A 14,309-nucleotide genomic window follows, 5' to 3' on the forward strand; every position below is an offset into this window, starting at 1 on the left:
GGTAAATATTGGGTTGTCTCCCAACAAGCGCTTTTCTTTAGTGCCTTTTAGCTAGGCATGATGATTTCAATGATGCTCACATAAAAGAAAATAATTGAAACATAAAGAGAGCATCATGAAGAATATGACTAGCACATTTAAATCTAACCCACTTCCTATTCCTAGGGATTTTGTGAGCACATAATTTATAGGAACAAGAATCAACTAGCATAGGAAGGCAAAACAAGTATAACTTCAAAATTTTAGGCACATAGAGAGGAAACTTGCTATTATTGCAACTCCTACAAGCATATATTCCTACCTCATAATATTTTTCAGTAGCATCATGAATGAATTCAACAATACAACCATCACTTAAAGCATTCTTTTCATGATCTACAGGCATAGAAATTTTTCTACTCTCCACATAAGCAAAATTCTTCTCATTCGGAATAGTGGGGTCACTAATTCCTAAAGTTGACACTCTTCCAAACCCACTTTAGATGATAGTATTATTCATACTCCAAAAGATATAAGTGAAGTTCATGGAGCATTCTACAATTAATATAGACTAACCAATATCCAAGCTCAAAATATATAAGTGAAGCACACGAAGCATTCTATAAAACCATACTCAAAAGATTTAAGTGAAGCACAAAGAGCAATTCTATAAGATCGTACTTAAAAGATATAAGTGAAGCACATGAAGCATTCTACAAATCAATGAAGGGCTATCTCATACTAGCATGGTTCTTAAAGAAAAATAAAAACACAAAGGACACAAATCATGTGAACAAAACAAAAACCAAGGAGAGGCATAAGCTATTGTCCTAGGCATTGTCCTAGGCAATTGTTAACAAGATCGGTAATCACTATTGCAATTTCATATGAGGGAGAGGCATAAGCTAACATACTTTATCATCTTGGATCATATGCACTTATGATTGCAAATCTAGCAAGCATCCGCAACTACTAAAGATCATTAAGGTAAAACCCAACCATATCATTAAAGTATCAAGTCCTCTTTATTCCCATACGCCATGTCCCGCTTATCCGTGTTTGTGTTTCTGTCACTCACGCAACACAGACAATAAGCAAACCATGGACATATTGCAACACCCTACAGCGGGAATCCCTCACGCTTGCGCGACACATAAGGGCACCATAGGACAGAACCAAAATAAAACATACAACTCATACAAATCTAGATCATCAATCAACCCAAGGACAAAAGATATCTACTCAAAACATCATAAGATGGCAACACATCATTGGATCATAATATGTGGCATAAAGCACCATGTTCAAGTAGGGATTGCAGCGGGGTGCGGGAGAGTGGACCGCGTAAAAGAGATGAAGATGGTGATGATGATGGTGATGTTGATGAAGACGATCACCGCGGTGATGAGTCCCCTCCCGATGGCACTCTGGCGCCAACGAGAGAGAGGAGGAGAGGTCCTCCCCCTTGCGCTTCCTCCTCCACGGCCTCCCCCCTAGATGGGGAGAGGTTCTCCCTCTGGTCCTTGGCCTTCATGGAGATGATGGCCCCTCCGAGATCCTCCTCCATGGCCTCCAGTGATGATGGCCCCCTCCAGCAGGGTGCCGGAGAGGGCCTAGATTGATTTCTCATGGCTACAGAGGGTTGCGGCAGCGGAACTTCCGATCTAGGTTATTTCCGGAAGGTTTCTGTATTTATAGGAGAAGTTGGCGTTGATTTCACGTCAGGGGGACCTTCGGGGAGTCCACGAGGCAGGGGGCGCGCCCCCCACCCTCGTGGGGGCCCCGTGACTCCCCTCCGGTAGATTTTTGTTCCAGTATTTTTCATATTTTCTAGAAAAAATCTCCGTTGATTTTCATCGCATTCCGAGAACTTTTATTTCTGCACAAAAACAACACCACGGTAGTTCTGCTGAAAACAGCGTCAGTTCGGGTTAGTTCTAATCAAATCATACCAAAATCATATAAAAATATTGTAAACATGGGATGAATACTTCATAAATTATAGATACGTTGGAGACGTATCCGCATCCCCAAGCTTAATTCCTGCTCGTTGATACGTCTCCGTCGTATCTACTTTTCCAAACACTTTTGCCCTTGCTTTGGACTCTAACTTGCATGATTTGAATGGAACTAACCCGGACTGATGTTGTTTTCAGCAGAATTGCCATGGTGTTATTTTTGTGCAGAAATAAAATACTGGCAAAAGAATCAAGGCTAGGGGGCCCACACCCTGTCCAGGAGGGTGGGGGACGCGCCTACCCCCCTGGGCGCGCCCCCTGCCTCGTGGGCCCCCTGGAGCTCCACCGACCTCAACTCCAACTCTACATATTCGTGTTCGGGGAGAAAAAAATCAGAGAGAAGGATTCATCGCGTTTTACGATACAGAGCCGCCGCCAAGCCCTAATCTCTCTCGGGAGGGCTGATCTGGAGTCCGTTCGGGGCTCCGGAGAGGGGAATCCGTCGCCATCATCATCATCAACCATCCTCCATCACCAATTTCATGATGCTCACCGCCGTGCGTGAGTAATTCCATCGTAGGCTTGCTGGACGGTGATGGGTTGGATGAGATTTATCATGTAATCGAGTTAGTTTTGTTAGGGTTTGATCCCTAGTATCCACTATGTTCTAAGATTGATGTTGCTATGACTTTGATATGCTTAATGCTTGTCACTAGGGCCCGAGTGTCATGATTTCAGATCTGAACCTATTATGTTTTCATGAATATATGTGAGTTCTTGATCCTATCTTGCAAGTCTATAGTCACCTACTATGTGTTATGATCCGGCAACCCTGAAGTGACAATAATCGGGACCACTCTCGGAGATGACCGTAGTTTGAGGAGTTCATGTATTCACTATGTGTTAATGCTTTGGTCCGGTACTCTATTAAAAGGAGGCCTTAATATCCCTTAGTTTCCAATAGGACCCCGCTGCTACGGGAGGGTAGGACAAAAGATGTCAGGCAAGTTCTTTTCCATAAGCACGTATGACTATATTCGGAATACATGCCTACATTACATTGATGAATTGGAGCTAGTTCCGTGTCACCCTATGTTATGACTGTTACATGATGAACCGCATCCGGCATAATTCTCCATCACCGATCCAATGCCTACGAGCTTTTCACATATTTTTCTTCGCTTATTTACTTTTCCGTTGCTACTGTTACAATCACTACAAAACTATCACTTTTACTTTTGCCACCGTTACCATTACTTCCATAGTACTTTTCTACTAAATACTTTGCTGCAGATACTAAGTTATCTAGGTGTGGTTGAATTGACAACTCAACTGCTAATACTTGAGAATATTCTTTGGCCCCCCTTGTGTCGAATCAATAAATTTGGGTTGAATACTCTACCCTCGAAAACTGTTGCGATCCCCTATACTTGTGGGTTATCAAGACTATTTTCTGGCGCCATTGCCGGGGAGCATAGCTCTATTCTTTGAGTCACTTGGGATTTATATTTGCTGGTCACTATGAAGAACTTGAAAGATGAGAAAACAAAAATTTATCCCTCAACTACGAGGGGAGGTAAGGAACTGCCATCTAGCTCTGCACTTGATTCACCTTCTGTTTGAGTAAGCTTGCGACACCTAAACCTGCTTCTGTTATTAATTCTGATATGTCGCATGTTATTGATGATGCCACTTCTGCTATGCATGATACTTATGATGAAACTACTTCTATTCTTGATACTACTGTGCCACTTGGTGAATTTCTTGATGAACAACTTGCTAGGGCTACAGAGAATGAAATTATTGAAACTGATAATATTGATGAAAGTGATGATGAAGATTCTCCCCCTAGATATGAATTGTCTGTTGTGCCTGAGGGTTATGTTATGGATGAAGAAACTGCTAGAGACTTTCTTGCTTGCAATGATAGAAGTGATCTTAAGAAATTATTAGCTAAGCTTAAAGAAAAAACTTTGAATGCTAGAATGAAATATGATCCTGCTTATGCTACTTCACCTATCTTTGTTACTGATAAGGATTATGAATTCTCTGTCGACCCTGATATAATTACTTTGGTTGGATCTGATCCTTTTTATGGCTATGAATCTGAAACTGTTGTGGCATATCTTACTAAATTAAATGATATAGCCACCCTGTTCACTAATGATGAGAAAACTCGCTACTATTATATCCTTAAAATATTTCCGTTCTCATTAAAGGGTGATGCTAAGATATGGTTCAATTCTCTTGATCCTGGTTGTGTGCGAAGTCCCCAGGATATGATTTATTACTTCTCTGCTAAATATTTCCCTGCTCATAAGAAACAAGCTACTTTGAGGGAAATATATAATTTTGTGCAAATTGAAGAAGAGAGTCTCCCACAAGCTTGGGGGAGGCTTCTCCAATTACTTAATGCTTTGCCTGATCACCCTCTCAAGAAAAATGAAATACTTGATATCTTTTATAATGGACTAACGATGCTTCCAGAGACCACCTTGATAGTTGTGCTGGTTGTGTTTTCAGGGAAAGAACTATGGATCAAGCCGAAATTCTATTGAATAATATGTTGACCAATGAAAATAATTGGACACTTCCCGAACCAACTCCTAAGCCAACTCCGAAGAAAAGGGGCGTTCTATTTCTCAGTCCTGAAGATATGCAAGAGGCAAAGAAATCTATGAAAGAAAAAGGTATAAAAGCTGAAGATGTTAAGAATTTACCACCTATTGAAGAAATACATGGTCTTAATCCATCACTTATTGAAGAAACACATGGTCTTGATAACCTGACACAGGTAGTAAAGGTAAATTCTCTCTATAGATTTGATGAAGGTGATATTCCTCATTATAAGTCTGCTAGTCAATGCTTAGATGAGTTTGATAATTTTATTGCCAAACAAGAAAACTTCAATGCTTATTTTGGTAGGGAATTAAAACGCAATGCTTATATGATTGAACACTTGGGTGATTATATGTCTAGAGTTAATGGTGAACTTAAACTCATTAGTAAACATGCTTCTATGGTTACCACTCAAGTGGAACAAGTACTTAAAGCTCAAAATGATTTGCTCAATGAATTAAATAATAAGAAGAATGATAATGCTGTTAGAGTTATGACTAGAGGGGGTAAAATGACTCAGGAACCTTTGTATCCTGAGGGCCACCGTAAGAGAATTGCAAGATTCTCATAGAACTAATGTTGATGCGCCTAGTCCTTCTAAGAGGAAGAAAAGGAAAAATGATAGGACTTTGCATGCTTCTAGTGAACCTGTTGTTGACACACCTGAGAATCCCAATGATATTTCTATCTCTGATGCTGAAACACAATCTGGTAATGAGCATGAACCTAGTGATAATGTTCATGATGATGTTCATGTTGACGCTCAACCTAGTAATGACAATGATGTAGAGATTGAACCTGCTGTTGATCTTGATAACCCACAATCACCGCGGTGATGATTCCCCTCCCGATGGCACTCCGGTGCCAACGAGAGAGAGGAGGAGAGGTCCTCCCCCTTGTGCTTCCTCCTCCACGGCCTCCCCCTAGATGGGGAGGGGTTCTCCCTCTGGTCATTGGCCTTCATGGAGATGATGGCCCCTCCGAGATCCTCCTCCATGGCCTCCAGTGATGATGGCCCCCTCCAGCAGGGTGCCGGAGAGGGCCTAGATTGATTTCTCGTGGCTACAGAGACTTGCGGCGGCCGAACTTCTGATCTAGGTTATTTCCGGAAGGTTTCTGTATTTATAGGAGAAGTTGGCGTTGATTTCACGTCAGGGGGACCTTCGGGGACACGAGGCAGGGGGCGCGCCCCCACCCTCATGGGTCCCCCGTGACTCCCCTCCAGTAGATTTTTGTTCCAGTATTTTTCATATTTTCTAGAAAAAATCTCCGTTGATTTTCATCGCATTCCGAGAACTTTTATTTCTGAACAAAAACAACACCACGGTAGTTCTGCTGAAAACAATGTCAGTCCGGGTTAGTTCTAATCAAATCATATAAAAATATTGTAAACATGGCATGAATACTTCATAAATTATAGATACGTTGGAGACGTATCAGCTCCCGAGAGAAATTATTATTCAGAATTTTTATGCTCGGCTTTCTCGTAATGATCAATCCATGCTCGATACTTCTTGTACTGGTTCTTTTATGAAGAAGACTATTGAATTCAAATGGGATTTCTTCGAAAGAATTAAACGCAACTCTGAAGATTGGGAACTCGACGAAGGTAATGAGTCAGGTATAAACCTTAAGTTTGATTGTGTTAAATCTTTTATGGATACCAATGTTTTTCGTGAATTTAGCGCTAAATATGGACTTGACTCTGAGATAGTAGCTTCCTTCTGTGAATCATTTGCTACTCATGTTGATCTCCCTAAGGAGAAGTGGTTTAAATATCATCCTCCCATTGAAGTAAAAGTAGTAGAACCTATTAAAGTTGAAGAAGAAACCGTTACTTATAATGTAAGAAACCACCTTTCCCTGTCAGGGTAAAGGATCATGCTAAAGCTTCAACTGTGGTATGTAAGAGTTATACTAGAACACCTACACCCCCTGAACAAATTAAAGTTGAACCTAGTATTGCTATGGTTAAAGATCTCTTGGTCGATAATATTGATGAGCATGTTATTTATTTCTGTGGTGAAGCTGCTAGAATTGCCAAACCCGATGATAAAGATAAACATAGACCTGTTGTTGGCATGCCTATTATTTATGTTAAAATTGGAGATCATTGTTATCATGGCTTATGTGATGTGGGTGCTAGTGTGAGTGCAATTCCTTTTACTTTATATCAAGAAATTATGAATGATATTGCACCTGCTGAGATAGAAGATATTGATGTTACTATTAAGCTAGCTAGTAGAGATACTATCTCATCAATTGGGATTGTTAGAGATGTTGAAGTCTTGTGTGGGAAAATTAAATACCCTACTGATTTCCTTGTACTTGGTTCCCCACAAGATGATTTTTGTCCCATTATCTTTGGTAGACCTTTCTTGAACTCTGTCAATGCTAAGATAGACTGCAAGAAATAAATTGTTACTGTAAGTTTTGGGGATGTGTCTCATGATTTTAATTTCTCTAAATTTCGTAGGCAACCCCATGATAAAGAATTTCCTAGTAAGGATGAAATTATTGGTCTTGCTTCTATTGTCGTGCCTCCTACTGATCCTTTAGAACAATATCTGCTAGACCATGGAAATGATATGTTCATGAATGAAAGGAAGGAATTAGACGAAATATTCTTTAACCAAATGCCTGTTTTGAAACACAACCTGCCTGTTGAAATTCTTGGGGATCCTCCTCCACCCAAGGGTGATCCCATGTTTGAGCTTAAGGAATTACCTGATACTTTGAAATATGCTTATCTTGATGAAATGAAGATATATCTGTTATTATTAGTGCTAACCTTTCAGAGCATGAAGAAAAGAAATGATTGAAAACTCTTTGGAAGCACCGCACTGCTATTGGATATACTCTTGATGATCTTAAGGGCATTAGTCCCACTCTATGCCAGCACAAAATTAATATGGAGCCAGATGTTAAACTAGTTGTTGATCACCAATGACGGTTGAATCCAAAGATGAAACAAGTGGTAAGAAATGAAATATTAAAGCTTTTGGAAGCAGGTATAATTTATCCTATTGCTGATAGTAGATGGGTAAGTCTTTTTCGTTGTGTCCCTAAGAAGGGAGGTATTACTGTTGTTCCTAATGATAAAAATGAATTGATTCCACAAATAATTGTTACAGGTTATAGAATGGTTATTGATTTTAGGAAGTTGAACAAAGCCACTATAAAAGATCATTATCCTCTACCTTTTATTGATCAAATGCTAGAAAGATTGTCCAAACATACACACTTTTGCTTTCTAGATGGCTATTCTGGTTTTTCTCAAATACCTGTGTCAAAAGAGGATTAAGAAAAGACTACTTTTACTTGCCCTTTCGGTACATTTGTCTACAAACGTATGCCTTTTGGTTTATGCAATGCACCTGCTACTTTTCAAAGATGTATGACTACTATATTCTCTGAATTTTGTGAAAAGATTGTTGAGGTTTTCATGGATGATTTCTCCGTTTACGAAACTTCTTTTGATGATTGCTTGAGCAACCTTGATCGAGTTTTGCAGAGATGTGAAGAAACTAATCTTTGTCTTGAATTGGGAGAAGTACCACTTTATGTTTAATGAAGGTATTGTCTTGGGGCATAAAATCTCCGAAAGAGGTATTGAAGTTGATAAAGCTAAAGTTGATGCTATCGAAAAGATGTCGTGTCCTACAGATATCAAAGGTATAAGAAGTTTCCTTGGGCATGCTGGTTTTTATAGAAGGTTTATTAAAGACTTCTCTAAAATCTCTAGGCCTCTCACTAATCTCTTGCAAAAAGATGTCCCATTTGTTTTTGATGATGATTGTGTAGAAGCCTTTGAAATACTTAAGAAAGCCTTAATTTCTGCACCTATTGTTCAACCACCTGATTGGAATTTACCCTTTGAAATTATGTGTTATGCCAGTGATTATGCTGTTGGTGTTGTTCTAGGACAAAGAGTTGATAAGAAATTGAATGTTATCCATTATGCTAGTAAAACTCTAGACAACGCTCAGAGAAATTATGCTACTACTGAGAAAGAATTTTTAGTAGTTGTTTTTGCTTGTGATAAGTTCAGATCTTATATTGTTGATTCCAAGGTAACTGTTCACACCGATCATGCTGCTATTAAATATCTCATGGAAAAGAAAGATGCTAAACCTAGACTTATATATTAGATGGGTTCTCTTGTTACAAGAATTTGATTTGCATATTATTGATAGAATGGGAGCTGAGAACCCCGTTGCAGACAACTTGTCTAGGTTAGAAAATGTTCTTGATGACCCACTACCTATTGATGATAGCTTTCCTGATGAATAACTAGCTATCATAAATGCTTCCTGTAATGCTCCATGGTATGCTGATTATGCTAATTACACTGTTGCTAAATTTATACCACCTAGCTTCACATGCCAACAAAAGAAAAAAAATATGATTTAAGACATTACTTTTGGGATGACCCACACCTTTATAAAGGAGTAGATGGTGTTATTAGACGTTGTGTACCTGAGCATGAACAGGAACATATCCTACGCAAGTGTCATTCGAGGCCTACGGAGGACACCATGCTGGAGATAGAACTGCACACAAGGTATTACAATCTGGTTTTTATTGGCCTACTCTCTTCAAAGATGCTTGTAAGTATGTCTTGTCTTGTGATGAATGCCAAAGAATTGGCAATATTAGTAGACGTCGGGAAATGCCTATGAATTATTCACTTGTTATTGAACCATTTGATGTTTGGGGCTTTGATTATATGGGACCTTTTCCTTCCTCTAATGGGTATACGCATATTCTAGTTGCTGTTGATTACGTTACTAAGTGGGTAGAAACTATTCCAACTAGTAGTGCTCATCATAACACTTCTATTAAAATGCTTAAAGAAGTTATTTTCTCGAGGTTTGGAGTCCTTAGATATTTAATGACTGATGGTGGTTCACACTTTATTCATGGTGCTTTCCGTAAAATGCTTGCGAAATATGATGTCAACCACAGAATTGCATCTCTTTATCATCCTCATTCTAGTGGTCAAGTAGAATTGAGCCATAGAGAAATCAAATTGATCTTGCAAAAGACTGTTAATAGATCTAGAAAGAATTGGTCTAAGAAACTTGATGATGCATTATGGGCTTATAGAACTGCTTATAAGAACCCCATGGATATGTCTCCATATAAAATGGTTTATGGAAAAGCATGTCACTTACCTCTTGAATTAGAACATAAGGATATTGGGCAATCAAAGAGCTCAACTATGGTTTCAAACTTGCCGGTGAAAAGAGGTTATTTGACATTAGCTCACTTGATGAATGGAGAACCCAAGCCTATGAAAATGCCAAGTTGTTTAAAGAAAAAGTTAAAAGATGGCATGACAAAAGGATACAAAAGCATGAATTTAATGTGGGTGACCATGTCTTGCTATACAACTCTCGTTTAAGATTTTTTGCAAGAAAGCTTCTCTCTAAATGGGAAGGTCCTTACATTATCGAGGAGGTCTATCGTTCCGGTGCCATCAAAATCAACAACACCGAAGGCACTAACCCGAAGGTGGTAAACGACAAAGAATCAAACATTATATCTCAGGTACTCCCATAAATGTTGAGACCAATACAATTAATACCATAACACCGGAGGAGTATATAAGGGAGACTTTCCAGAACGTTTCAGACTCCGAAAAGGAATAGGTATGTGGTACGGTAAGTAAACCGACTCCAAAACGTTTCCAATGGCAATTTTTCTCCGTTTTGAAATATCTTCTATTATATAATTAAGACAGAAGACAAATAAGCCATCATATTCGTCCACATATGCTAATATTATTTGCACCGTTTGATCAAGAAAATAATGGCTGAGATTTAAAAGATTTTACGTAACATATTAACGTGTGCGTACCAATATTTTGAACTACCACGTTGTCACGTGTATACATGCTTATGCACGGAAAGACTTGCATCTGATCTAATTACGTTAGGCTAGAAAGGCTGATCATTTACCCAAAAAAAGGCTAGCAAGAGTCATGACCATGTACGAGAAAAGGAGTCGGACTCAAGGTCACAGACGTGTACGAGTCAGCAAAGGAGTCCAAGATTTATCAATTCCCACGTGAACTAAGCAAAACCTTTATTTTCCTTTTTCTAATTACTAAGCATCAAGGTATGTATATATATATATATATATATATATATATATATATATATATATATATATATATCCTCTTTTTAATCTGCAAATTATTTTTAACTTCCTTAACATCCAACATATTTCCAGAATTTTTTTGCCTCAGATAATCTACACAATACAGTCCATTCTTCAAGATACATTAGTAAAATTGTTAGATCATAGTCTCAGAAAACAAAAAGAGGTACGGTCACACGCTCATCCCTTCTGCTTATATCACATAGTCATCATTCAACAATAATTTTACAAGACGACATTCAACTCTTCGGTCTGACCCATGATGTACTTTCTCAATAGCTCTTTTATCAAGATGTTAGGATGATCGAACACACAAGACGACCGAAAAATCGAAGGCATAGAAGCAACTCTACCAAATTGTATCCAATATACGCCCGCGACGCCCAAACGCCATAAAGAAACGTCCAACAAACTGAAGACACGGCATCAACACCATCAACCTCAGGTAATATCCACATGCAATGCTTCACGTGTGTCAGCATTTGATCTCAGCTCAACCTTGCTTCTAATCTTCTATGTCAAAACTCTTCTAACCATGTTTTTCCATGCATACACACACTGCCATGACAGTAGTGTGAAAGCTACAAAAAGAGCAACACTATTGAACACATATTAATTTATAGTGCCATACCAGATAAACAATATTGATCTCCAGATGTTCTGTATGTGACACCCCCATTATAGTCTCTATATCTCCAAATGCACTTACATGTCTGCAGTGGCAAAACATTATTAAGAAAACTCTATATGTCACTAACAAAATAAATTTTGTAGAGATGACAGTCCAACATACGTCAGCGCTAACAGCTCACCACACAAAAAGAAAGAAAGATCAAGCTTTAAACTCAAGGAGCACAAAGAGGACAAGGACTGCAGAGGGAAGAAGAAATACAAACATAGAGGCTCCTAAACAATTGAGAAAGGATAATGCTAAAGAAGATAAGAAATTGAAGCGTACAAGAAGCGAAAGCAACAAAATTAACATTAGAATCAATGTTGGAGACAGCAACAGAACCACAACCTCAACAAGTGCTAATAGAAAGACATGGAAATTCGGAAGGCCAACATACAAATGCTAATATTGCAAATCATTGCTATGGTGTGAAGAACGATTAAATTCAACAAAGGAACTAAGACACCCTCTTTTGGAATATGCTGCAAACAGGGAAAAATCAATCTGCCACCACTAAGAGACCCTCCACCATACCTCAGAAACCTCTTAAGAAGTGAAGGGCTGGATTATATGGTCATACAACTCAATGTTTTCATTCACATCGATGGGAGTTGTGGACAAGGAAATAAACACTTGCAAAGAACTTTCTCTTTTTCGTTTGCGTGGACAGAACTACCACCACATCGGAACTCTTTTACAAAGGTACAGACAAACCTTGGTTCACACAGCTGTACATCTATAATAATGTAAATAAGGTGGCAAACAGGATAAGTGCGTCAAGATGCAATGATAATAAATCAACAGTGGACCCCAACATCGTCAAAGAACTGCAAATAATGCTCGACGACAACAACATCCTTGCAAAAACAAAGTAGGAATATATTTGCCTAAGCAAGCATTCTGCCATGGACAACTGTATGTGGCATTATCGAGAGTGACAAACAAGGAAGGATTGAACGCGCTGATCAATAACAAAGAGTGTCCAACTGAAGATGCCACAAAGAATATTGTTTATAAAGATATTCTAATTTACAATATAGTTCATCAAGTCAACAAAACTAGAATTTTGCATAGACAATGCATGTGCAATTACATAGAGTCGAAGACAACCTAACCATATATATAAATATGTCTGATCTTTCCACAAAATATTACTTTTTTGTTAATTAGTTATTTATTACCCCTGAATATTTTTATCTCTCTTCTAACATCATTTAAAAAAGTTGAAGCATGGATATTTTTACATAGCTACATACCTCCGTTTCAAAATATAAGCCTTTTTAGATATTTCAATACAGACTACATACGGATGTATATAGATGTATTTTAGAGTGTAGATTCACTCATTTTGCACCTTATGTATTCCGTACTGGAATCTCTAAAAAAACTTATATTTAGGAACAGAGGGAGTTTTAGAGTGTAGATTCACTCATTTTGCTTCTTATGTAGTCCTTATTGGAATCTCTAAAAAAACTTATATTTAGGAACGGAGGGAGTACTATATTTGATCATTCTAGAGAAAGTTCACAAAGAAATTCCACCTAAATAGCGATTAGTAATATCTCTGCACTAACACTCTCATCACTCTCACGAATAGTCTCTAAAAAAAATAGACATCAACATAGCCTCCTCAACCAAATAAATGTATGTGTATTCACGTATATAAATGTTAACAAATACAGACAAGACAATGAACTATTGAAAGATTGTGTTATAGGTAGTAGACGAAACAATGAAGTATTGAACACCTTTTGCTATGCGGAACTTCACATAATTAATACGGATGTGTTGAAGAGACAAGCTAAATTGAAGAGACGATCTAAGTTGGGCAGAATGTCAACTGAAAAAAAAGTTAATTACCCAAAATAACGCAAGGTAAGCAAAAGGGCAGGGGGATATGAGCAACTCTGACATAAATTGAGGCAAATCTTCGCTCACTTGATCCTAAAAAAACTCCATGCGCATATTGGTCACCTCTCTGCATTTGCCCTTCCCGGCTTCTGAGTAGTACCTCACCGGAGAACACTCTCTTCGTCTTGCGAGCATGAAAATTATGAGTAAGAAGAAACCATGCGAAGATAAAAAATATATAGAGAAAGGTCAGTAGACCATAAGCATCTCCTTATCTCCACTAGAAAAAATCTCCACGGGCTGCAGGCAGGGGATAACAGGAGACCACAAGCCGATTTCTCATGAAGAATCCAAAATCCACACAATTGCTGGATCCTAGCAGACTAAGCATCTGGGAAGGAAGGGGAAGGAGGGGAAGAGGAGAGATTACCTGGAGGAGAGCTGCCGCTTAGGTTCAAGGGGCGCGAACTCCATGGCCATCCAATCGATGGCGGCGCGCGAGCAGCAGGCACGTGTAGTCGAGCTGGAGGACCGGCCGCCGCCGAGAGCCTGCAACGACGACACTCTGCCGCAAATCCTACTCACCACGTCCTTCTCACTTACTGGATCTAGCAACGATCTGTGGATGAACCCCTAGATCAGGGAAGAAAAAGAGAAAAACGAACGAGAATGGGAAATGGGTTCACGTCAAGAGAAAAGAATGAAAAAAGGCATGAATGGGAGTAGTACAACCGTACAGATGCAAAATACTACTGTACTAGATTAAAACTGTGTATCTCAAAAAAGGAGATTAAAACTGTGTCACTTCACACCGCTTCCTCCGATCCCATCTGTCACGTGCTGCCCTATCGCAATTGCATCGAACGGACTGCGAGCGGCCGCACGGGACACACGAAAAACGCGTAAGCACTTTCTAGCATTTTTTTCGGGTGGGAATGTTTAGCCGGCCGTAACTTATATGAAGTGAAAACAACTTTTTTCTATTCCATTTATTCACTCCTATAACGTATTAGATTTTCATTCCATTTTTACACGAGGGTATATTAGCTACAGAATATAATGTG

General features: G+C 38.9%; 1 long non-coding RNA gene across 1 annotated transcript; it reads right to left on the reverse strand.

Moving 5' to 3' along the window:
- Positions 1-10,888: 10,888 nt before the first annotated feature.
- Positions 10,889-14,000, reverse strand: LOC123078827 (uncharacterized). The gene is made up of 2 exons (XR_006437713.1): positions 13,676-14,000; positions 10,889-13,429 (listed from the first exon to the last, which is right to left on the reverse strand). It is a non-coding gene; the product is annotated as an uncharacterized lncRNA (long non-coding RNA).
- Positions 14,001-14,309: the final 309 nt, after the last annotated feature.

Source organism: Triticum aestivum, chromosome 3D (assembly GCF_018294505.1).
Source record: "Triticum aestivum cultivar Chinese Spring chromosome 3D, IWGSC CS RefSeq v2.1, whole genome shotgun sequence".
NCBI lineage: Eukaryota > Viridiplantae > Streptophyta > Magnoliopsida > Poales > Poaceae > Triticum > Triticum aestivum.